This window comes from Lepidochelys kempii, chromosome 18 (assembly GCF_965140265.1).
Source record: "Lepidochelys kempii isolate rLepKem1 chromosome 18, rLepKem1.hap2, whole genome shotgun sequence".
Lineage (NCBI taxonomy): Eukaryota > Metazoa > Chordata > Testudines > Cheloniidae > Lepidochelys > Lepidochelys kempii.
Window position 1 is genome coordinate 15,032,645 of NC_133273.1, and position 23,316 is coordinate 15,055,960.

At 39.0% G+C, this 23,316-nt stretch overlaps 1 protein-coding gene across 4 annotated transcripts in view; it reads left to right on the plus strand.

Annotated features, from left to right (window-relative positions):
- Positions 1 to 23,316, plus strand: part of RERE (arginine-glutamic acid dipeptide repeats) — a 402,477-nt gene that overhangs the window by 37,403 nt on the left and 341,758 nt on the right. The window contains exon 1 of one of the 4 annotated variants that reach the window (XM_073316835.1): positions 9,115 to 10,083. The exons of the other annotated variants lie outside the window; for them this stretch is intronic. The gene's annotated coding sequence lies outside the window, so the exon portion shown is untranslated. Of the gene's footprint in view, positions 1 to 9,114; positions 10,084 to 23,316 lie in introns of those variants that run through there. 4 annotated transcript variants of the gene reach the window in all.

The following is a 23,316-nucleotide window of genomic DNA, read 5'->3' on the forward strand; positions in this document are numbered from 1 at the left end:
CAAATTATGTAGGCTTAACCCAAAATTAATCATACCGGAGTATTCCATAGTACTGTTATGGAATGTCCAGCAAACTGGTGAAATATTTAAAACAATTTAATTCACTGACTAAAAAATTCAAAATCTAAACTGAAAGGAATATATCACTTATGCTGATGAAGTAGTGGTGAATTTTTCCCATTTCAGTTTTTTCTAATCTAAGGTACATGTTGCCTAATATTCTGGCTACTTATATTTTTGGGATTTCTGACATCTTGCTGAGTCTGCTAAAAAATGTTGTTGTGATTCTTGAGTGGTGTGTGTGCTTGAAAGGCTTGTATCCATTTATGCCTATCTGTGGGCATGTAGCCAGCTACTTCCCTTTTTTCATTTGTGCATTCTATGTACAGTTCAGTGGTGTGTTTTTTCATTGTTTGCAACTGCTTTTTTATGAGCACATCTCTGTTATCCAGGCAGTACATCTGTTTTTTGTTTTTTTTTGAAGGATGTGAAAAACAAAAAATAAATGTAGGTCTCTGGCTTTTTTTGGTTTATTTTAAAAAAGGAGGGGAGAAAAAATGGGGTATAAATAGAATATATAATAGGTTCCTGTGTAATGTCAAATTTAATTTAATTTATCGTAATAACGATCAATAATGCACCAGATTTTTGACTGCATTTTGCTTTATATTAAATTAAGCATAGACAAGGGCTCATGATGTCCATCTATATCTACTTCCAAAGACAACTTTTTGAGTTACTGGTAGCTTGTAGTTGTTGGGTTTTGCGAGCATTTTATAGTAAAACATTGCTACAAAATAAGATGAAACGGCCTCATGTAATGAAGCTTGTATACAGTAAATCAACATTTTGCGCGACTGTGTGTATGTTTGCATCCTGTTAGCCACCTTTTTTTCCAACATTAGAGTGGTTGGGAACACAAATATTATTTACCAGGTTTTAGCTGTGCAATTGGTGGATTAAAGACTAGGAACTAGGCAGTGTATTGTCGCAAGTGGCAACAGTTACCCCTGGAAGAAAACTTTAATTTTGGCTTATTTTTTTAAATCATTGTTAAAATATGGATCAAAAGTGTTATTATATGGGTAGGTTTTTAAAAATAGTGTATTGTGTGTGTATAAATTAATGCATCTTGAATTTCTAATACTCCTGTTTGTATCAGGATAACTGTAAAATTTTATATTAACTATACACCCACAAATGAGGGGGAAAGTATGTTTGCAATATGATTGTTAGAGACATGTAGAAGCAAGAGGATAATTAAGAGGACAAACCTTGGAGCTCAAACACCCCTTCCTTTTCCTGGAAAATCACCTAGACATCACTGAAATTTAAACTTGAAAAGCATGCTCTAAAGCCAGAAAAAAACACCGAAATTTTTATCATAATGTTGCTTTTAAAAGTCCTAAATGTCCTCCATTTAAAATGAAATTCTTTTGTATTAACCTTCTTTCATATGCTAGCTTTCACCAGACTGCAGAATTGCCTGATTTGACTTTCTAATGTAACTGTAATGAATCTTCTGGGAAACAGAGCGATTTAACATACATACTGTGCAACTCCATTGTAAAATATTCTGTCAGTACTGTCGATGTATCTGGGGTTTTTTTACAAGAAAAAGCGGGGGTGGGGAGGGAGGAGGAAATCCCTGTCATCTATTAACGGCTAAAACCAAACATTCTCTCAGGAATCTGAGACCAATAGACACCACGATATGCAATGGTGCCTTGATTAAATGTGTTTCAGTATCATTTAGATCAATACACCAAGTTGGTGGGGAGAAAACTGAGTGAAACCAGCGAAGTATAGTACAATTACATTCAATTCCAGTACACTCATTCTGAGGGAGCAATGCAAAAAATGAAAAATATTGGCAAGATAGTTTTGTGACAGGCACAAGCGAGAAAATTACTATGTATATTATGTTTGAGTAGCCAGCAAGGTGAAGTAGTTGGTGGCCAGTAAATGCAGCATCTATATACAATAGACCATGTGGCCTCTTCGTTCTAGACATTTTAATAGCGTAAGCATTATATTTGTCACCTTAACATAACAGCTGGTGAGTCAGAGGCTAAAAACATGGGTTTCTATGATACAAGTTGGTTGCAACTAATATATCCAGAGTATCTGTAATTGTAGTAATATAAAGCTGTTTTATCTGTGTGAAAGAAATTTAACACCGGCATTTAATAATTAAGAATTTATTAGTTAAAACCTCACATCATAAGTAGCCAGATGGTGCTGTATTGAAGTGGCCACTTGCATTAGCATTTTTAAATAGAATGGTCTTGCATTTAATATTGGGTAGCCTTGACTTTGAAGATTTCAATCTTTAAGACCTTTTGAAGTCCAGGATAGAAAAGGTAGATTTCCTTTTATTACAATGAAAGACAGCACCCATACTGAAATATGAAAGGTAGGTAAGTGAATTTGAACCTTTTGATATTTTTTATATGGCATTGACCTTTATAAAGCAGCATAAAACATCTTTGCTGAAAACGTTAAAAGATGAGAGTGAAGAGAGAACTGTAGCATGATTAAATGGTTTTATTTTAGCTACAGATGATTCAATCTAATGTGAAAGCCTCCAGTAATAGAAGCTTAGGTAGATGGGATAAGGTAAGGGTGTGTGTGTGTGTATATGTGTTTGTGGGGGTTTTTTTGTCAGAGGGAAGCATTTTTTAATAATAGCAGCTTGAGTGGTATGATGAAGCATCCGATGGGTGCTCCCAGGAGAGGGTGATTATACTGGAGAGATATCAAGCTATGAATCATTTACGCTAACCTCTTGCTGAAGCACAGCTTGCATTTTTAATGGAGGATGATTGCATTTCATAAACAGACCTTTAAAAATTAAAATAATATTGATCCTCTTTCATTTAGCGCTATTAAAACAACATGCTATACATTTCTTCCTAATAGCAACAGGACAGATTATTGTTAATGTATATTTGTACATGTCTAAAATATACACATACAGAGGCTTTGAGTAGAAGGTATATTTGTTTGTTTGTGTCTTCATATTCTTCAGCCAGTTTAACACATGGTCTGACATATTTGCAAAAAGACACTTTGAACATGTTCCCCTTCATGTATGGAATGCATGTGAAGGCTTCTTTTTTCTTTCTCTCTTCCCCCCCCCCGCCCCCATTCTGTGATGCTTGCAGTTTGGCAGCTGAAAGCCATTCCTTTCATATTTCTACAATAAAACATAAAATGCCTTATTTGCACTCTGCACAGTCTATCTGTAAAGACAGTGTAAAGTACACTTGCATATGATCTGAATATGTACACTCGAGGTTACTGATATTATGTATAGTTTTGTTATTTACGTACATAGAATTTACCTTGTCTTGTCTACACCACAGCCTCCACCATTGCTACTGCCTTTGGAACTGTGTCAGAAGTGAATTACAGTTCCTAATTTTACTGTCTTAGACAAGATCTAACCGTAATGCCAACAGTATTTGTTAAACAAAACAACTGTTTCCTATGTTAATTCATGCTGTGTTTTTGGCATATCCATCCTCTGAAGGTAAGGATAGTGAATGGTGGCTGTTGAGAATTCAGATAAGGTGGTATAGTATTAATAAACTAATCAAAATTCAGATACATTGATTTTTTGCACAGTTGAATTCAGTTGCATAGCCTGTAGCTCAAGTCTCCAGTATGCTGCATGCTCAAATAGTCATTCCTACTGTCTCATCTTCTAATGAATATCTTTGGTCTTGTCTGTGCTACTCCATTTTAGCAGGTGTAAATAGTTTGTAATGTGGATGACTCCATTCAGGTTCATGTCCATGTGCAGAATGGTTAATGTACGGTTCCTGCCTGTGCTAGGCTACCACATTCAGCCTTGTTGGGTGAACAGAGTTGTAGCATAATTACTGGACTGTAACTGGATTCTAGTGTGGTGGCTTTTATGGTGTAGATGGAAGCCATTTTAACTGTGTAAATAGGCCTGCCAGTCTTCTTCTCTCACATCATTCTGTGGTGGAGGAAACCCTAAAGCAGTGTTTCTCAAATGCGGCCAGTGTGGCCACATGCAGCCATCAGGGGCTTTTCTTGTGGCCACAGCCTCCTGGGCTGTGATCTGTGTGGGGGGGAAGAAGCTCTGGCCCCTCCCCCTCCCTGTTGCTCCTGGATGCACCGCCTTGGTATTGGCTGCTGGGGCTGCAAACAGAGGTTGGAGCCTGCCCCCCTCTTGAGACAGCTAGGGCACAATGCTGGAGGAGCAGGCAGCCGGTGAGTTCCCCACCTTCCCAGGAGTGGTAGGGCTCAGGCTTTGGGTTTCAGCCCTGGGGTGGCAGGCTCTGGCAGTGGGGCTTCAGTCTCCAGCCCTGGGCTCTGGCTGCATGGTAGCAGGCCCCAGGGTCTGACCATGGGGCTTCAGTCTCTATCCCTGTCCATCGGCCCCAGGGCTTCAGATTCTGGCCTCCTGCTGTCTTCCCCAGTCTCCCACCCACCCCCATCGCCCTGGCCTTGCAGCCTCCCCCGACCCCCCCATCTACAGCTTAATTTGTCCCCAGGCTTGCTGGGGTTGAGGAAGTCTGCTGTGAAAAGTGATACTTGTATGTTAGTTAATATCACTTTTCACAACAAACTTACTAGCTAGCATTAAATAAATTACAATGATTTGGACGTGTATATTTGCATATTTATTTGTTTTTTCCTGAAGCTAATTCAGTATTTTAAGAAAAAGTGTGCAAGTGGCCACCAGCAAGAATTGGTGGCTGCACTCTGAGGCCACTGAATAATTTGTCCTGAGAACCCCTGCCCTAAAGTGATTGTATCCCACTTTCACTGTCCTCAGTTAAAGAACTGCCACTTCCTTCTCGTTGCTTGGAGACCTGGCCATGCAGTAATAACTCAAGCCACTTATACTGTGGCTCCAGACAGTTTTTAAAATCAGTATAGCTTAGCTGAATCAGTTTTAAAACTCTTAGACTGTTTTGGGGGAAACTTCCCGAGTATAGATAGACTTTAAAAGGGCTACATATGACTCCCTGAGCCTATAGCATTTTCCTAGAAAATGATTACAGCAAAGTCTGGTCTGCTCTGTTGGACTTTACTGGGATAGCAATGGCAAGAGAATGGCGAAGTTAGTTTCTAAACTCTCTTCTATAGTATGTTTTTTATACTGTACTTAGTGTGCTACTGGAAGGCACTCAGATACTATGGTGATGAGCAATGTGACTTCACATCTGTCACATGTTCTCTCATTCTCTCCCCAGGGAGAGGATTGTGCAGTGGAGCGTCTTGTTTTGGTAGTGCGCATCTTTTTCAGATAAATATACCGTTGCTATGTATTTTTGTTAAAGAAGGCGGGTCAAAGAAATGCACCTTGGACTTGGAATAGAAAGTGTGAGGTTTGCGATGGTCCCTAGTTCCTGGTGGGTTTAATTCTACAGTTCTGTCTTCTGCACAGACGCGCTTTAACACTTAGTGTTGAGAATGCCGTTGTGCCAGAGGAGCGTAGTGGTGGACGAGTCTTCGTCCCTAGCTATTCTGGGCCCAAGTCATGGAGCTTTTAGAAGATACGACTGAGACCTTCAACTCTGAAGCACTCCAGCTAGACCACAAGGCCAATGCTCAAGCATTTTCCTCCGTCTCTCTCACCTTTGTTGACACCTTTTCCTGAGCATCTGTACTCCCCGTCTGTTCCCTCTTTTTTCCTGTTCCACACCCTTGCAGTGGAGCATCTGTGTTTCTGCTATAGAGTGCCCACTTCCCAACTGTGCTGTGCATACGGCTTGCAGCTGCAGCACAAGGGCAATCCTTCCTTTTGAGATTCCCCTGCAGGGACTTTTTAAAATACCGGGGAGTAGAGAAAGTGTGGGATTATCTATGACCCCAAGTATGTATTTGGGAGGGGAGAGGTTGGTGTTGGAAGAGTCAGTAAGTTTATATTTTTATTAAAATGTTGCTAGGTTAAAGTTTTGTTATAAGATAGCATTTCAAGAGCAATTAATTTGCAGTGACTGAAATGACCTCTTCTGGGAAGTCATGCCCACTCAGTGAAGGGCTCCCTGCTGGCCTGCTCAGCCATCAAGGCAGCGAGACTCCAGCTGATGCATTGGTTGAGAACTGTTTTTTTTTTACAGATTTAAAATTGTTTGTTAAAGCTAATGTTAAAATGTTATACTACACAGATTAAAGAGAGAGTATTTATACATCTGGGTATAATGCTTGCTTTATCCAAAAGTACAAAGTTTGATTTAAGGTCATAAAATACGTACAGTACATGATCTGCAATATCCCAAATTAAGGTTAATAAATTCAGCGATACAGGGCAGCTGTGATTGGCAAAACTAGACACTAGATCCAGAATAAAATACTCATAGGTTCCAAATTTACGGGAATTGAAGTGGCCTATTCAAGGGCCAAAGGTCTGACAGATTTATGTTTAATCGTATCTATCTGGAGGGCAAATAGCTGAATTTTATTATGTCTTTGCTTAAACTGCATCTATTAAGAGAACACATACAGTATTTTTGTTTTGTTTTCCCCCCAAGTAGTACTTTTTACTTGTGACTTCATTAAAAAGTGTTGGGGAGAAGAAACTCTGATTTAATTAACCTTGAAATTTCATGCACTTTGGAACATCTCATGATGGAGACTTGCAGGCTTGGTCATAGCTTTTGAAATGAAGTGTTGATGCATTGCAGCATTCTGAAGCTATAGAAACACAAACTGCTAGTGGAAATCTTACTAACTTGGAGACTTTTCCCATCTGACCAATAGTGTAGACTAATTTCAGAGCAAATGGAAAGATGCAGATGTATCTTGAATACAGAATTATTATTACAAAAATTGTACCTAGGAAAGTCAATGTTTCCTTTTACTCTGAAATAATAAAAGTAAAAACAGAGAAATAATGGAAGTGATGCCAATTTCCAGTAAAATACATGTTTCGTTTTCAAGAAGGCTAAAATTTACACGTTGACACATTAATATAGTTTTTTAGTAAAATCATTACTAAAACAGACCTCGTTTGATCTTGTCACATGCTACAAAATTAACCTTTGTGACTAGTTATAAACAAAAAAGTTGTTAAAAAGCAGCAGGGATTTAAACTTAAAGGATCACATGAAAGCCCAGAGCTGGTGTGCTTGATATAATTTTATTTGCTTTTAAAATGCAGACAGCATCCTGTAAGTTGAAAATAAAATGAAAACTGAAATCTAAAATAAAACTACTCGTTGAGCTCAAATACAATTTTGCTGGATCCTCTAGGGGCCTGAGGATCATCTCCATACTTCAGTGCTCGTATAGTCCTATATTTTGCTTGGAGGATTTTACCAGCAGTTGAATTGAGTAATTAAAGGCAAACGGTGGAGAAGTATTTTATTTTTTAAAAAGCATCCTGTGGACTTTTCTCCATTTTGTTTCACTTTTTCCCCTCCCTCCACACTAAATGTAATTCCCTGTTTTCCATTTTGGTAGGTTGACTTGTTTCCTTCTCTTAGATTAACTGGACACAGATTAAAAAATGCGCTGAAAAGCTGAAATCCACATTAGGAGACAAAAGGGGTTAAAACCCATGATGTGTGTCACTGAGTGTCAGTAGAATTTGCTTTGTGTATTACTGTGTGCAAGTGAATGTTCTGAGTGTGTATCTGTAAATGAAATCTTGCTATCGTTAGCTGCAATTTTGCATTCTGTTTTTTGTAACCTTTTTATAAAATGGTTTTCACTGTTTACTGATCAAGTGTATTCTGACATTAATAAAACATTGGCCGTAATTGGCTATGACAGATTCTCAGTACTTCCTTTCCTCTACAGTGTGTATAGTCTTTGACAGTTACAGAAGGTGTCTATAGAACTCAGTCCTTGCATCAGAAAGTCTCTGGGGTAATTGGCTTTGATGGATACTGGTTGCTGCAATAATTCTGATCCATGAGCTTGTGTGAGCTGCATAATGCCTGAAGGATTCTGTATCCATCAGTATGTCCTCAGCTTGAAGCATTTTTTTATACTTTTTTTTCCCCCCTTCCTGTGGCAGTTTATTAAGAGAAATACTTGCTGCATTTACTGTGTATTTGGTATCTACACAGCCTCAGCTGTCATGGTAGATGAAAACACTGTCTTGGAATTCTGTGCATAACACCAGTGTTTGTTTTGAGTCAGCCCTGAACAGCCGATAGAAAGAAAAGGACTTGAGCAATTGGTGTAAGACTTCACTTCTATTCCAAGTCTTCCTTTCATTTGTGTAGATGCCATTGATGTTTTTTAAAATGATCTGATATTAATACATGGCGGTTGGATGGCAAGAGCATGATTGCTTTTGTTTGCAAAAATTAACAAGCTGTGTGACAAAAAGGAAAAGAAACATGAAGTGTGGTGTAAATTGGGAACGAGGACTGACAGTTTGTCAATTACAACCACAGGTGTAGGCGTGATTTCCTATTTGCTACCCTAACTAATAATTCAGATTTCTTTTGCAGAGGCTGATGAAAGTGTTGTCTTATTTTCAGTCTTTTTGGTCTCATTTGATCTTATTATTAGCACAACTTGAGAAATTTAAACTGCAACAAATCCACCTGGGCTAGATGGCATTCATCTGAAAGTCCTGAAGGGACTAAATCAAGTAGGTGCTCTACTTAAAAGTAAAGCTCCTGCTTTTTTTTTAATTTTTGAGTGTCTCTTTTCTGACCTCAAAGAATGTAGGAAATGTATTAAATCTCACAAAACTGCTAATATACGTGTATATCTGTGAAACATTTTACGAATGGGAAAGCTGAGGCACAAAGAGGTTAAGGGACTTGGCCAAGGTCACACATTGAGTCAGTGGCAATGCAAGGAGTAACATCAGGGAATCCTGACTCATCCTGCCATGTTATGATTGCTAGCTATCTTTGGCCCCAAGAGTTTGATTAGTTAACACGTCTGTGGCTTAGAGAGTGGCCATTTTTGTGCTTTGTCTTTTTAAAGAAGTTGTAATGTTACTCGGAAGGAATCTTGGTGAGTCTTATGCTAGAACTAGAAAACACAGAATTGTATCTGTTCATCTTCCTAAAATGCCTAAATTTATATGGTATGATGGGGACACATGAGCACAGCTTTTTTAAATAATAAATCAAGTCTTGCTCTAACTTTTTGCAAGATTTAACAGAATACCCTTTATACATCAAAGACCCCCCCCCCCCAAGAGGCTAATAAGGAAACTTGGTCACATAGAGGTGAGGCATAGCCAATCATGGATTAAAAACTAGTTAAGCGATAGAAAGCAAAGGGCAGGAATAAATGACTAATTCTCAGCATGTAAAGTGGTTAATAGTTAAGTGTTCTGAGGATCAGTACCAGGACAATTGTTGAATATGTTTAACAGTGACCTGGGGTAGAGAGTAAATAGTGAGGTGGGAAACTTCTTGTTGATGACCCAGTTAAGTTGGTTGGTAAAAACTAGGGAGGATTGTGAGGAATTCTTGAACGATGTAATAAAACCAGGAAACTGAGCAAGACGATGACGGATGTAATTCAGCATAGACATGTGCAAGGCAATACACATCAGAGGGAAGTACTTAAATTACCCCTTCACACTGATGGATTCTGAATTAGCTGTAACCTCTCAGGAAAAAGATGTAGCCATCGTTGTCAGACAGTTCAATGAAGATGTCTGCTCATTGTCGGCAGAGGTCTAAGAAGTAAGATGTTACTCTGTGTTCAGGGATAAGGAATAATGTGGAAACCATGCTATTACGAAAAGTCAGTCGTGTCAACTCCACCTTGACTGTTCAGAGGCATGCTGGGGATTAGTCCATATAAGGAGAAATTTTAAAACAACAATTCTTAACACAGTACCTGCCATCCAAAGACTTGGAAGTACTTCATATGCAAGAAGAATCAACTTCATTCCTATACAGGATAACAGCACAAGACCTATTTAAGTCCTATTTCAGGGGCATTGCTGGTACTTAGAGCTGGGCTGGCACTCTGCCTGAGGCACATCTCAACAGTGCTGTCTGCACCAGGATTTTGCTCAGTATAACTGTCATTCAGCGGTATGGAAAATCCACGCCTTTGAGCAACGCAGTTATACCGGCGTAAGTCTGTAGTGTAGACCAAGCGTCAGCCTTTCAGGTATAGTAGTAGTATGTGTTACCTTTAACAATTTCAGGAGAAATGTCTGATCCATCTGGACACAGCTGTGTTTATTGTGTTTAGTTGGCTCATAATAAAAATGTGTTCCTCTGTACAAGTTTTTTTTTGTTTAACACCTCTACTGTGCAGTGGTCAATGCCTGGTTTTTTACTTACTTTTTTCCCTTCTTTTTGTGGTTCAGGTTTCCATACAAGTGAGATTTAGCTCAGATATTTAGTTAAGAGATATTTAGCCCCCCTCCCCATTTAATGAAAGAGTTAGGTAAAACCCTGAAGCAGGATGTTCCTGGTCTTCATGTAATTTCTTGGGAGAGGGAAGACGAGTAGGAGACAATCCAAGTTGGGAAAAGATACTGATTGTGAAAATTTCCAGTGAGCACAAATACTTACTAAAGTGGGGCTTGATTTCAATTTCACTTGGAAATGGGGTAGGCATTTGTGGGGAGAGATTTTTTCAAAAGGTCAATTAGGTGTCCAACTCCCATTGACTTTAAATGGGAGTTGGGTGCCTAGCTCCTATTGTCCCTTTGAAAATCTCCCCCTTGATCTGTAATTTGGTAATGTAATTTTTACTCCTCCCAACACCCATTTAAAATTCCTTCTGCTGCAAAATGTTACACACAAACTTCATTATGTTACAACATGGCATAGCAAATAACATATTCCAGCATAAGGCTTTTTCCTAGCTGTGTTAGTGGCTAAGTATTTTGTGGTGGGCTTGACATGGTTGATCAGAACAATAAAAACACGTTTGGTTGTGTTGATATGGTTTTGAGGTAACCTTAATTTAAAAACATATTGATATTTAAGGACATTCAGCCTCTTTTGTATTGCAGTATTGATTTTTACAGAGCCACAGTATATAGAATATTGCTTTTTCAAATTAACCCAGGAAAGCCTTAGGAGTCAAAATCATACTACAAAATGCTATTCTAGGTTAACGATTAATGTAATTACATGTATGTGACTGAGACTGGATTCTGCAACATGAGCAATTTAATTATAAAATGCATTATGATGGTATGCATAGTGGAAAATGTTTAACTGATAAATGTGACTGTTATTCCAAATGCCACTGGTGAGGGTCAGTCATTCTGGTTCCTATATAAACTGGCTTTAGAGGTGTGCATGTGTACAAGTGAGATTTTAATTTGCATCAGAATGAAACTTGCTTGCTAGCACAGATGTTGAATCACTTAATACATTTGATTTAAATCTTATTTATAGGCCCATGCAAATTAGTCCTGATTCATAGGGTTTTAGACTCTTTTGCAAATTAGAATAAAAAATTTTTTTAAAAAACTTTTTTGTGACATAACTCCAGTGCAAGCAGTGAGTGTTGCTTTCTTATCTGGAATTTAGGAAGATGGAAACTAACCTGCAAGATTTTTCATGCCCAATCTTTCCCTGTGCTTCCCAGTTAGGACATATTTTCTGCTATTTGTTTCTTACTCCTGCAGAGCTCACAGTTCGGTCTGTGGGTGCCATCTTGTCTCTGCTGCGTCAGCCAGTGTCCAGATTAAGATGGAGTGCAAACAGTAAGACAGTGTGAAGGAAGGCAAGAAAGTGCCCTTCATGTGGCAATCATGTTCCTACTTTCATAAAAGCCTGGTTGTAACTGCATGCCCTGGACCTTCCCTCCAGCTTCATGGAGACCAACCATCCCTGGAAGATGGTGAAAATGTGAGCAGGCCAGTACCAGGCAATCCCATCTTGTTTCTTAAGTCTTGTCTATGTGGGCAGGTTGCACTGACTTAAGTTTAGGTGCCAGTTTAAACAACTTTTAGGTAAGTCAGTACAAACCCCTGTGTGGGGTTTATGTGGATGCTCTCATAAACCCCACTTAAACGGAAAAAGGAGGATTCGTCTACAGGGCAAAACTTTGCCAGAATAGCTATGTTGGCTAAGAGTCTCAAAAAATCAGACCTCCTAGCTGACAAAGCTATGACAGCCAAAGTGCTTCTGTTGTCTTAGCTAATGTTGGTCATGGAGGTGGTTAGCTATGGTGACAGAAATCCTCTTTCTGTTGGCTTATGTTGCATCTTTACTAGGGGCCCTGCTGGCATAGCTATATTGGTATAGCTTTACCAGAAGAGCATTGGTAGTGTGAAGTGATGAAGTGAGCTGTAGCTCACGAAAGCTCATGCTCAAATAAATTGGTTAGTCTCTAAGGTGCCACAAGTACTCCTTTTCTTTTTGCGAATACAGACTAACACGGCTACTACTCTGAAACCTACGTAGTATAGTGTACTTTGTTGGACAGGGTAGTTCTCTATCTATGTTTGTCTGGTTTAAGATATATGGAATAGGCCAAATTTTGTTGAAAATCCGGGATATTTCATAGTTATAAGACAGACTTGGTCCCATCCAGGCAGACAGAATCAAACCATTGTAATGTAATAGGATACTACAGTACCCTGACGTGGTGAATTTAACTGTATGGACTAGAAACAGGACTGGATTAATTCCTCTGCTTCCTAATTTTAAACAAAACCAAGAAAACTCCTGATCTTATCTATTTTTTGTCTGTGTGTTTTAACCCCCCCTCCCCCACCTCTTGGTTGCTAATTATCTTGTAACATTAATAAGCTTAGTGAGAGAAAATTGCTTGAAAATACTTATTCAGACTTTTTAGAAAAGTGGGGCTTGGAAAATATTCCACCTGGGCTCAACGTGTATTTGAGCATCGTTGTTTTCACAACTGAGCAAACTGACACTGATGTAGACCCTCGTCTTAGAGAGGTGATCCGTAATTCATTTTGGTGAATATTTCCTTTGCACCCTAACCCTCTAGTTTAGAAATCGAGGTGCTCCGATGAGAGCATTAACAAACTTGCAAACTATGAAAATGCTATGGTAATGACTAAGGTTCTGCTTCATGCTCTAATCGCTTCATAACTTGAATGCTAAAATAGTGATCTCTTCCCCCCACCCCTTTCCTTCATGACATGCTTAGTCTATTTGATTTCCCCCTCCCCATCACAGAATTCTCATGTTCCACCTTGAACATGCCAGTTATGCTGGTATTCAAGCACCTAAATAGAAGAATTTAGGCTGGGATTTTCAAAGGCTCCTAGGTGACATAAGACCATAAATCTCATTGAAGTCAGTGCAGCTCCACATGTGCTCTTAAGTCTTTGCATGGAATGACTTGCGGGCCTGGGGCCTTTGTTCTTAAAATACTTCATGCCTGAGTTCTTTCAGACTCACGTTTCTAATTCACTTGAAGTTCCCACTCACACACTGTGTTTTCTCTCTGTTTTATTTGCTAATCCTACCATTGGTGCCCTGTGATGTATTTAGATGATAAACTTTGTTCATTTAGTTTTGAGCTGAGTGTATGTGCTTTCTTCTACATAATACTGGTACCAGTCATTCACTTTGAAATTTTAATCTGCAGTGTTTATTTTTCTAGTTGCTTTTGGTAGTAGTCTTGTGTTTTAGATTGTAAGCTCTTTGGGGCAGGGACTTCGTTGTTTGACATAGCCTGTGGTACAGGGTTGTGTACATTTATAGTGCCATATAAATAATTGACACGTTGCTTTAAAGCACCTTCATGAAGGTGAAAAATACTTTGTAAATGATGAGCAATGGGTGCTATCCATGCAGTGTCTGTACTGCAGATCACTAGCCTGTGTGAAGGATTTTGCACTGGCCATCACTCCAATATTAATTTTGGTTATTCTAACTGTCAGTAGAGGTCACAGTCTTGCTGATCCAATGTGAAAGCTACACAATCTTGTTAGCAGACACTGTAGCACAAGAAAGAGGATTATATAGCAATAGTACTACATAGCATGATTTTTTATGCTCCCTAGTTGAATTTTGGCTTATTTTCAGCAGGGTAAAATAACACAATACCGAACATATTACCATTTAAACAAATAAAAAAAGGCTACAACTTATGTAACACATAAATATACTTTTCTAAATAACCTCAGAATGATCAGCAAACTGCCTTGATTTAAGAAGATTAAAGAATTAATGTCAAATTACAGGCATAACTGAAAATAGTGTACAGTCCATTACGCATAATGCAAGAGAAATGGACAGTTGGCAAAAGACAGACTAAATAAGTTAAAGGTGGTTATAGTACTAGCCTCAGCAGCTCTCTTTTTGAGAGCCCAGTATTTTGAAGTACAGAGGAAGTTGCACTGGTCAATGAGCATGATGAGATTGTGGTTCTATTTTAACTTGGCTAAAATTCCAGGCAGATCAGCACAGTAATTGAAGGTGTCAGTTTAGTTCTACATCAGGGAGTTTTCTGCATGTCAGCGAAGTTTCAGAGAGCTAGCAGAGTTGTACAGTTTAGGCGTACATGTCACAGTGGGTTAGTTTTGGCTTCAGATGGTGACAAAGTGCTTGGGAAGATCCTTTGCACTGCATGATAATTCTGGTACTATGGCTGGACAAACAAGTTAATATAAAAGAGAAGAAAATACACAGATTTCAGTTAGGGAGGCAGTTTGCTGTTGAATGTCGTATTTTATTTTCATTACTGGGTAAATAAACAAATCCTTTGTACATAGTATTTTAAGGGTGCCTTCTTCACCTGGAACAGAAAAATTACATTTAATTCAGAAAAAGTAAAGTTAGTACTGATTATTACTCCAATTTTTGAATATTTTACCTTAAAACCTAAGCAATGCACTACTTCTCTAATTGTTTTACCCAAGAAAACACTATGCAAAGGAAACTATATTGTTTGGTCTCATATGCTCTTTATGAAATGCCAAGAGTTTTTGTGGTTGGATCAAATAAAGGAGGATAGTCTGTATTTTTATTTTATTTTAGTGACTTCTAAGTGATGCATTACTTTCTGGCAGTGATGTGCATTTGTTTATTGCATTTTAAGGGTTGGGCATTGCTAGAAACTTGCCTGACATTCTTAGAGGAATTTGTCACCACTGAGATTTTAGGGTATTTACCACATGATTGCCCTGCAAGAAACCCAGACATTTGATACACACTTCTCTGTATGTTTTTACTTGCAGTTGCTTTGTTTAAGATACTGTCATTTAGTTACCACTGGGAAGCTTTCCTCCAATGTGTGGGTCTACTCTGCTAAACGTATAGTAGCTGTATTTTATATGTGGGAGGCATGTGTATACCATTGTCAAGTAGGCATGATTTCCTGTGCACTGGAGCTTGCTATTATTAGTATGCTGCTATTAATTCTACGAGCACTGTTTGCAGGGAGAAATGAGCTTTTGTTCTGTGACTTGTATTATCTACAGTCCAGACTCCTGCCTGGGCTAATCAAAGCCATAAAACTTGCACACTTTAACTTCAGTAAAACTGCTACAAGTGACTTAAATTAAGATTTTATTTCCCTAGCTGTAAATGGTTTACCTTGACCTTTGCTGGGAATGGCAATGATAACTTGTAAGGAAAACCTCCCTGATAAAAATAATTATATGTAACCCTCATTGTACTGTAGGTAATGTTGTTGTTTTTTTAAGTGCAATTGTTTCTTGTTTTGACTGAAAACAAGGTGTACCTTTCTGTAAATACATAGGCCAAATTGGCTCTTTTTTCCAAAAGGGAATCTGTATTGTCCACACAAGAGATCCACTTCCAGGACACTACAGTGCTAATAAGTGATGGTCACATAAACACCACCCTATACCGGAAACCTACTGACCGCTATACTTACCTACATGCCTCCAGCTTTCATCCAGACCAGACCACACCACACGATCCATTGTCTACAAACAAGCTCTACGGTACAACTGCATTTGCTCCAACCCCTCAGACAGAGACAAACACCTACAAGATCTCTATCAAGCGTTCTTAGAACTCCAATACCCACCTGCTGAAGTGAAGAAACAGATTGACAGAACCAGAAGAGTACCCAGAAGTCACCTACTACAGGACAGGCCCAACAAAGAAAATAACAGAATGTCACTAGCCATCACCTTCAGACCCCAACTAAAACCTCTCCAGCGCATCATCAAGGATCTACAACCTATCCTGAAGGACGACCCATCACTCTCACAGATCTTGGGAGACAGGCCAGTTCTCGCTTACAGACAGCCCCCCAACCTGAAGCAAATACTCACCAGCAACCACACACCAGACAACAAAAACACTAACCCAGGAACCTATCCTGGCAACAAAGCCCATTGCCAACTGTGTCCACATATCTATTCAGGGGACACCATCATAGGGCCTAATCACATCAGCCACACTGTCAGAGGCTCGTTCACCTGCATATCTACCAATGTGATATATGCCATCATGTGCCAGCAATGCCCCTCTGCCATCCATGTGCATTGGCCAAACTGGACAGTCTCTACGTAAAAGAATAAATGGACACAAATCAGACGTTAAGAATTATAACATTAAAAAACCAGTCGGAGAACACTTCAATCTCTCTGGTCACTCGACTACAGACCTAAAAGTCGCAATATTCCAACAAACAGACTCCAACGAGAGACTGCTGCTTTGGAATTAATTTGCAAACTGGACACCATTAACTTAGGCTTGAATAAAGACTGGGAGTGGATGTGTCATTACACAAAGTAAAACTATTTCCCCAAGTTTATTTTTCCCCCCCCTACTGTTCCTCACACATTCTTGTCAACTGCTGGAAGTGGCCCACCTTGATTATCACTACAAAAGGTTTTTTTTCTCTCCTGCTGGTAATAGCTCACCTTACGTGATCACTCTCGCTACAGTGTGTATGGTAACACCCATTGTTCCATGTTCTCTGTGTGTATAAAATCTCCCTCCTGTATTTTCCACTGCATGCATCCGATGAAGTGAGCTGTAGCTCACGAAAGCTTATGCTCAAATTAAATTTGAATTAAAAAACAAAAGGAGGACTTGTGGCACCTTAGATACTAACAAACAGTTAACGTGGGTTTGAAACAAAACTTCTCTGCCTTCCCTTTTAACAGATGCTCTCTCTAACCTGTTTGGTATTTCTGTCTATGCTTAGCTGTAAATAAACTTGGTGAAGATGTAGACATGTATCTGTCAGATACTATGTTGTGAGTTGCCCATCAATTGCAGCTGTTACTGGTTTGCAGTTTTAGTATGTGACCGAAATTAGAGGTGTGAGCAGGGGAGTGCAGGTATCTAATAACTGTATACCTTTCTTCCTTGATAAGCAGATTTTGGAGCAATGGCACTCTGGCTTTTAACATCTGAAGAACAGATGAAGATATTGAGCAATTGTAAAGAATCAAAACAATTAAATACTAGTAATTCACCAATACATGTAACAAAATTTGTACTAAGTAATAAATATTTTCATCAAAACTGCTTAAAGGTTACAATTCGAGCAGTGTTATTTAGGACTCGGAGACCTTGTGCTCATCAAATGTGAGAAGGCTGGTTCTATCTGTTATGCTTACCCTTGTATGTCTGTGCCTTGTTTTTAAATTGCCATCTTTTCCTCCGGGCAATTATGATTGTTATGTGATCAAACGCAGGAAGACTGGCATGCAGGATTTGAGGATGAATGTGTGGCTCAAGCTATCGGTTGAATAGATGGATGTATTTAGGATTTCTGGATATTTTGTAAGTAGTGTGGTTTTCTGTATTTTATTCTGGCTCTCAACACAGTTTTCCTTGCCCTTTGGAAACCTCACACCAGCAAGGAAAAGACGGTCATGGTTGTGAAATTAAATTTCATGGACTCTTTTTATTTAGCAGGCATAGGAGTGCCTGGCTTTCTTGAAGATTGGACTTGCAATATAAATTAATTTATATACCTTTTATGGATTAAAAAATTTCAACCCTGTTAGATCCTTCCCAAGAATCACTTATTTTGGATTTATTTTTCACAAGAATTAGTTTGACTATCCTATTCAGTATCGTTGGTGATGAGTTGACGTGAGGTGAGATGAGAGACAGTGATTCAATTGTGGTTAGTGTCTTAGCTGAAGACGCTTGTGGAAGCAATGTTCTGCTTACCAGAAAACCCCAGTTTCAAGTTTTCATTAGTTTTTAGAGGAAAAAGCTAGTTGAGGATATCCTGATTTCTTACAGCTCCTAGAAATGTACTGGCAGAGTCCACAAAAATCTCCTGAAGACCTTGCTTCTGAATCTCCTTAGAGGAAGGATGACTGTTCTCTTCAAAGAAAGATTAGAAGGATAATCATAGATTTTCTAAAACAGAAGAGAAACCTTTTCCTTGTCAGATAGGCCTCCTATGTGCAATGTCTGAGTGAAGCTCAGGAGCACAGAAAGTGAGAACCTGACAGTTTGGTTTTTCCTGCTTTCCATAATAGAAAATTGTGATTTTGGGCAAAGATTTGAAGCATCTGAGAGGGGTGTGGTGGTGATGGTAGTGGGGGGGAATTGGCTGTATTTGGTTATGAGCTTAAACAATCTTACCGGCAGTCTTAAAAAGATCCTGCATTGTACAATAGGATCACCTGTCCTCAAAAGCAATAGCTAGCGTCACTGCTAGAGATTGATTTACAGGACTTTCAAGGATCAATGCAGTGAGTTTTTTCATGAAATTCTGCAGTGTGTGTTGTGCAAGAGGCCAGACGAAATCATAATGACCCATTCTGGCCTTAAAATCTGGGTCTGCTATAGCAGTGGTTCTCAACCACGGGTACACAGAGGTCTTCCAGGTGTGTATATCAACTCATCTAGATACTTGCCTAGTTTTACAACAGGCTACATAAAAAGCACTAGCGAAGTCAGTACGAACTAAAATTTCATACAGACAATGACTTGTTTATATGGCTGTATATACTATGCACTGAAAGGTAAGTACAATATTTATATTTCAGTTGATTTATAATTATATGGTAAAAATGAGAAAGTCAGCAATTTTTCAGTAATGGTATGCTGTGACATTTGTATTTTTATGTCTGATTTTGTATGCAAGTAGCTTTGAAGTGAGGTGAAACTTACGGGTACGTAAGACAAATCAGACTCCTGAAAGGGGTACAATAGTCTGGAAAGGTTTGAAAGCCACTGTGCTATAGTGACTCCTTCTTATGTGCCAGTGATGCCCTGGGAGTAGATACTTTCTAGTGCCGATGTAATTGCTTGCTTTCATTGGCTTGCTTCTACAAATTTTAGGGATAAACTAAGTGGTGCATGAGGATGTAGTCATGCATTTCTGTGCTCTCTCAAATTAGCATCCTAATCAGAGGTTGAATTGGGTTTTGTCTCGCTTCAGCTTGACAACTCAGGAGGTTTTTTTATTAGGAAGCTGCCAACTTATGCTCCAGAACCTTTCATTTTAAATATAATTAAGCTCTTACAGTTGTGAAGAAAACCTTCAAAAAGTGAGCGATGTAGAATGATTTAATACTGTATGCCAGAGTCGAGAGGCAGTTTGAAATAATATTTCTGAAAGTAGGAACTACCCCATTTGTTTCGATAGAGTTGTGAACTCTGAAGCCTAATGAAGATTATTTTAGATACCAACATTAACTAATTGGCTGTAGACCAAAGCTTGCAAGAAAGTGGGACAGTCACGTTAGTAAACACTGCGCAGTTTATTCTGGGTAGTTTGTTTGACCATCTTTAAGGATGTGGCTCGGTGTGCGGGCAGATCTTGGGAGAATACTGCTGCTGTGTGTTCTGTCACTTTGATCTTTTCCTGAACTTAAATAGCAGCATTCCCTATATAACAGTGACTGGATGAAGCCAGACCTGCTAATGAAATGGGGCCAGTAATGAGAGGACCTGCTTCTTTCTGCAGGTGGTTTGATGCCAAGCCCACAGTGCATGGCAGCTGAGAGCTCCCTGTTCTGCTCCTCTTATAGCCCCCATGTAAAGAATGTGGCCTGCGAGAGGTAATCCACATATAATAGGAAGAGCCTTTCAAAGTGTGGTATTTGAAACCTTGATGAAGTAAAAGAATCTAATGTTGATTAAGTTGCCCAAGGTGATGCATCAGTCAGGGTACGTGCAAAAGAAACCTGGATCTCCGGTAATGGAATGGGATTCATAGGCAAATTTGAAGTATTACTCTGGAATGTAGGAAAGAGGACTCCAAAGGGCTCCTCATGCATCTACTTCTGCCAGTGTTCATGGTGTGAGGAGATCAGACCTCCTGCCCTTGAGTCAGAATAAAATATCCATCCCAGCCTTCTTTGTGGTAGATGCCACAGTATATGCTATTTAATTCTCCTCTCGGACTACGGTGACCAGACTTAATTTCCCAACTTCTCCAGCTCTGTTCCTATGAAAGCCATCTTGCAGGCAAAGCAGCTAGTTGCAGCTGCTTTCTTCTAGGGTGGCAGATTTGGAGAGAATATCTAGATAAACTTCTGTCAGAAAATTCACCGTTGAGAAATCATTTCCCCTCCACATCTTATTGTCCAAATCTTAAAACCAAGCTTGTATGTTCCAGATTCCAGGGGAACAATGGTCACCTTGTTATGAGGAAGTTTTCAGCAACAGGGTCCAGAGGAAGAAACCACCTCTTGCAATTCAGGGAAACAAATCTCCACCAGATTATGCATCCATAAATGGAGGACGCTGCAAACACTGAGACTGGGGGCTGTGAGGCTTCCTGCAGGCCTGGAATAAGTCTACCACTTAGAAATGGGCCCTAGAAACACTGGGAGAAGGATTGGTCATAGAATTTAATTGAATTTCTGGGGCGGACTCATTTATTCAAGAACTCTCCAAGTATATCAACCCCCTGAAGCCCCAGATTGTTAGCATGTTTGAATTTCTTCAGGAAGCTGTATACTTGATGGCATCTTTCCCAAACAGAGAAGGATCAGCCTTTAATTTTATTCTGTCCATGTCCTCGAGCCGTAATACCTCATCGCTTTACATGGAGATCTAAATGAGCTGCAGAAATTCTAAAATGGCTGATATGCTACCCAAACTGGACATTCCACATTGACTGAAGAACTTTTTAGAGATTTTCAGCCAGTCATCCTGGTATTTTTTTCTCACAACCAATCAAGTAACCATTATTTTGGCTGGTGAACGTCCAAATTAGTTCACTTGATTTGAGGAACTCAGCCATTTTCCATGCTGATGAAATAGCATTGCAGAATGCCAGAATTTATCTTAGTGTGTAGTTAATCCTTCAGCAGAGCCTGGTCATAGAGTCCCCCTTCTTTTTGTCATAACCCTCAACACAAGAAAAGTCTTAATAAAGCTTTTCTTCAACATGAGGTTTTTTGTTTTTTTTGAGGATCAGGTTGATCTTGGCATGCCTGGACTAGACTTTACAAATGTTTTATCTGCCTCAAGTTAACTGGCAGTCAGTTAATTTTTTTTGCGGGGGGTTGGGGGGGAATCTAGGCATAACCTGAGGGCTTGTCTACATCGGAAAGTTTTACCGGTGACATTGGTAAAACTCCTTGGTGGACACCTATTCCAGAATAAGAGGGCATTTTTTTTCAACTGACCTTAACCCCCATCTTCTCCAAATGAAATCTGCTAAACTGAAAAAGGTACTCATGTCAGAATAAGAGTATCCACATGAGTTTGTATCTGGTATAATTATATCTGTTCAAATGCACACATTGGCTAATACCAATATAACATGCCCAAGTAAACAAGCCATTAACTGACAGTTCCTAGATTTGTGTATCCAGGGTGCTGAAGGGTGACATTCTAAAGCGAGGGCTCTCCATTTTGGAGTTGGCTTCCTTTCTTTACCTGGTCTGACAAGTCATAAATGTCAAACAATTCAGGCTCTGTTTCAAACCTCTCCTTGATGTTTAATTCTGGCTTTGACAATGGTGGGAAAAAGCCTTAATATAGGCTGGGTGGGGAGTTGTTTGGCTGACACGTCAGATTTTATTTCATAAATTGTTTTACTGCAAAACGTATATGTGCTGAGAACACTTTTCATAGGAACACTGCTGAAATTAAAAGTGTAAATCTTTTTCAAAAGTAACCCCAGCTCTACATAACCATGTAATTTTAGCAAGGAATTCTGGTAATATAAAACCGCAAAAGCAAAACTTAAGGGATTTATCATTACTAGAAAACAGATAGAATTACAGTCTTTAAATTAAGGGACCTCCAAAAATTTACTTATTTAATAACACATGCATTGTGATTAATGCCGAGGGATCTGCTAAAAACCTAATCAGAGTTGCTACCAGTTGTTTGATGCAGCTCAAATCTGCTTTAGGCAGTGAAAAGCACCTTTCCACATGTGCTGATTTCCGTGATTTCTCCCCTGTTGAAGTTCTTGGGGTGTTATATTTTTTATTATATTTTACTTTTGGTGGTGAGTTTTGGGTTGTTTCTGAAGTCTGGAAAATACCCGTGGCTGTAAGCACTGTTAATTGGCCTGTTCCAGACTTTCATATAAAATGCTCACAATTTTAAAAACCTGCAGATGTCAGACAAAGGTGGTGTGAATTTTTGCGTAATTGTAAGAGCCTGATGTTTCTTTCTTTAATCATTTCAATCTGGGAATTAGGGAAGGAAACTCTAGAGGGCGCTACAAATCAACATGTAGGATTCTCCTTACACTACACTATTACAAACATAAAGCTTGCTCTTGAAAAGCAGTGAAAGTTGCTCTGCATTACTTTCTCATTACATGGCACCTCAGTTTGGTGGAAAAATGAATATTGAAAGAACACCACTGGTGTTGGCTTGCAGAATTATTCTGGAAGATGCATCTTAATTATTTATCTCTGTGGGATTCTCCACAAGACTTCAAAAAGAGTGGTGTTCTCAAACGTCTTACCTAGAGTTTTCACGCTGACTTAAATCATTTTGGATATTGAAATAGCTTTTCAGGCATTTATAGAACATGAGCAAATGTATGGTCCTCATTCCATGGTGTTTTCCCTCCTCTTCTGCATAAGACATAAAATGCTGCATCTTGGATTAAGATATTCAAAGAGAAGAGAGAGAACGTCTAAGTAATGTACAAATTCACACTGACAGATCAGAGATTTTTACTCTTTGTAAAGGTCCCACTAACTTGTTTTATATGTGAGTTTTTGTTTCTGTTCATGTTATATAGTAGTACTTTATATAGATTTTTGTCCTGGAGCAATTAACAAGTGTAAAATAGATGCCCTTGTCAGGATTAGTTCCTATTTGGAGAGGCAGCAATCAAAATTGCTTAGAATATTGAATGAGTTTGTCATTTAAGGCAGCTGGATCTAAGCTGGGGTAACAGGTTACACACAAAATAGTTTCTGGCTTTGGAACACTAGTAGGATGCGGTTACAGTCACTTTTCTTTCGATTGGGCAAGGGAGCTATCCAGGATGGATAATAAAAAATGAAGTTATTGCTATGTA